We start from the raw sequence: 3,483 nt of genomic DNA, 5'->3' as shown, positions 1-3,483 counted from the left end.
AAGAAGTTGTGCTGTCAGAGACCTTGCACACCTTTGTAGACGCATCGTAAGATGCATATGGTGCTATTGCCTATTTGAAGGTTAGCTACGAGAGTGGATCAGTATCCAGTCGACTAATTGCAGCCAACACAAGAGTTGCATCACTTGCGGCAACAAGTATAGGTATACTTGTTTAGAACTTATGGCAGTAATCCTGGGACTAAGGTTGACCGAGTCAGTTTCCGGAGTTTACAGTGGTGCATTGGGTCAAGCAGTCTGCTGGTCGGATATTATAAATGTCTTGTGGTGGATATAAGGAAGAAGTCGGAGATTTAAACCTTTCGTAGGAAACCGAGTGGGAGAAATTCAGAGCCTAACGAATCCCAAGCAGTGGCGTTTTGTGTCAAACAATGAGAATCCTGCTGACTTTACTACGAGGGGCATGAGAGTATTGGACATGGCCAAGGAGAAAAAGTGGTGGGGTGGTCCTGATTTCCTTCAAAAGGGAGAGTCAGACTGGCCTGTCAATCAAATTGCACCCGCAAAGTTTCAGAAGCAACGGAAATCAAGAAAGCAGCTCAAAGCAGCTCACAGGCAGGCCGAAGTAACGGAGACTGGACAATGATTTCAGTTCATGAAGATCACCAGTTATGGCGTCTCGATCCAAAACGCTTCTCAAGTTGGACAAAGTTGGTAAGAGTTCAAGCATGGGTTCGTCGTTTCATAGATAATTGTAGAAGTCCCAACAGAGAGAGAGGAGGATTAAAGGCGGAAGAAATCGAAGATGCTAAGATTCAGCAGTATACGCAATCCTGGGCAATGCAGACATCACAGATGAAGAGTTAATTGCGGCATTCACTGGAGCAGGGGCACTTCTAAACTCCAGACCACTGACTTATCAATCAGCTAATCCTGAAGATGACCTACCACTGACGCCGAATCATTTCCTCTTGGTTTAACTCATGGCGGAAAAATTGTCCTGACGTTGCTTACAGTTGGGTGAACTGCATCCAAAACAATTATAAAATCACTCGGGATAATAAGTTATGACAATTCTATTTCAAGTTGTTGCACAGAATACTAGTCACTAATTTAATAAAGAACTTAAACGATCTGGAATAACTGACTGTGTCAAATGTGTTATGTGCGGTGAAAATGACTCTATTGAACATGCACTCTTTAACTGTCAATCTCTCCTGAAATTATGTGACGAGTCTCTTCAATAGTTCAATAGTTTACACCAAATTAATGTCAGCCTAACCTCGCTACAATGCTTTCTGAATTTACCAACACCAAACACCAATCTTTCTGATAAAAAGACAAAGGATTTGCGTGTTCTTCTGTAATGAATGTCACTTTTCCGTTATTTAAACTAAGAGTAGATGTAACGCAACCAGGTAGAAGGCAACACAACAAAATACGCAAACAACAATATGGCGTAATTGAGGGGGACACAGCCATGTGGCAGGTTGACGCGACTTCATGATAAGTGCACAAACAAAAAGCCTCGCTTATTCCCCCACTAACGTGGGAATAGAACAAGACTTTGGCAGAGTCTTTCTTATCTCCCCAGCACAGCACAGGCTGGATCGGACAAGATAAAGGCTAGGATATAAGATGGCAAGACGCAAGCAATGCCAAAGTTTGGGGGAAGTCGCTACACAGACTTAACCGAACCACAAGGAGTGATCAGACTAGCAATGAATGGAACTAATAAATATATGAGCCAATCAAGGAGAAGCTAAGATAGTTTGCTAGATTTTACCACGAGATAGAGGCTAAAAGACAGATATGAATAGTGTTTGTGCTAACTGCTAGAATAAGGGAACGTTCACTCATGAATTGAGCATTCAGTATTGTGCTATTGTTTATCCTACTGGATTGCGTGACGAACGTAAACAGCCTAACCCTAAGGGGTGTCATGTTCCATTAACTGCGTTTTACGGGTAAAAGCGGTATATGCAAAGCAGTACCTTTATGCTTGCAAAACAATGCAAAAGAAACAAGATACTTCTGAATTCATATCCAGATTTACTATCCAGCTTGAAATAGAGAACTGACTTGACGTGACTATGCTGCCCTTCCCCCCAGCTATATAAACTTGTACAAAGCTAGTAGAAAGACATATTGTTTGTAATATTCATTATCGTAAACATTACCTACTATCCATCATTGAGAATATTATCAGTTGTAACACCGCCTTTTTTTTTGCACTACTTTTGTAATTTGTTGCAATATTGTATTATGTTTGTATCAAATAAACTATATAAAAAGATAAATACCGACGTCTCCGTGAAAGATAGAAAAATTATTTTTCACACCAAGCAATCGCTATTGTTCAACGATGGCACCCCATGGAACAAGAAGCATTTGGTCGCACTTGGGAAAAGTTTTCATCTTTGCCGGCTTTGAAACCGTAACCGGAAGGAAAACTCTTAGACAAAGGTCGCACTAGTGGGAGATAATTGTCAGTACCAAATTTCAAATTTATTTGCTTGGCGATGTCATCCCAAGCTTTGCGGGCTTGACTGCTGTTGATGCGATCGAAATTCTCGACCCACGGGTTGATTAGCATTTTTTTCTTCGTAATCTGACCATCTTTCATAAGATCGTTTTCCAGTATCAACGTGTTCAGGATCAGGAGACGATTGGGAAGACGAAGACGTCGACGCTTGTGGAGCGCTGGCTTGCATGGACCTGGCCGGTAGAGTGTTTTCCTGCGCAATGCTCGCATGTGAAGTGCTCGGTTGCGTTCCCCTTCCAGTCATATCATGGTAGACGTTAAGCGTTTTCGTTCAACTGTTGCTCAACTGATTGTGGCGTGTTAGGATCCTAATGACCTTTGTTTTCCTTCATCGCGCATCGTGAGAACTAATCGTAGTCAATCATGAAACATGTTTTAGCGCCCAAGTTGTTGTCGCCATGTTATAAAAAAATTGGTCCATGCTTTTAGCTGTGCGTATATCGAGTTATGGATGTACTTGGGAAGTTTGGAGAGCACTCAAGAAGCCTCGAGCAACTGTTACGCTTCTTTCGTTAGCGCCCAAGTTGTTGTCGCCATGTTATAAAAAAATTGGTCCATGCTTTTAGCTGTGCGTATATCGAGTTATGGATGCACTTGGGAAGTTTGGAGAGCACTCAAGAAGCCTCGAGCAACTGTTACGCTTCTTTCGTGCTCTCCAAACTTCCCGCGTGCATCCATAACGATATATCCAATATACGCACGCTAAGCATGAAACAATTCTTAATTAACCTCGAACACATAGGGTTGTCTGCCTGTGACGAAACATAAGGGTTTTTTGGAAATTCGCGTGTAAATTTCACCGCGAAGTTAATGGTAGTAAACTTTCCAATCGCTGATTGGCTTAGTGATCTGAGAACCCAGTTGAAGGCGTTCGTGTGCCGAGTTTGTTTGCGTAGCAAGAGATTTTTCTTAGCGCTGTTTTCTCGAATAAATTTTTTCGCTTGAAGCAGACACTTCAAAGAATTACAACTCAAAGAGAA

The 3,483-nt window shown here is 41.9% G+C and overlaps 1 pseudogene; it reads left to right on the top strand.

The window, feature by feature from the left end:
• Positions 1–39, top strand: part of LOC149100865 (uncharacterized) — a 1,581-nt pseudogene extending 1,542 nt beyond the window's left edge.
• Positions 40–3,483: the final 3,444 nt, after the last annotated feature.

This window comes from Orbicella faveolata, unplaced genomic scaffold, assembly GCF_042242905.1.
Source record: "Orbicella faveolata isolate gen_17 unplaced genomic scaffold, um_ofav_v1 contig_4, whole genome shotgun sequence".
NCBI lineage: Eukaryota > Metazoa > Cnidaria > Anthozoa > Scleractinia > Merulinidae > Orbicella > Orbicella faveolata.
The sequence above is the reverse complement of the archived record's forward strand: the minus strand, read 5'-3'. Positions and strand labels throughout refer to the sequence as shown.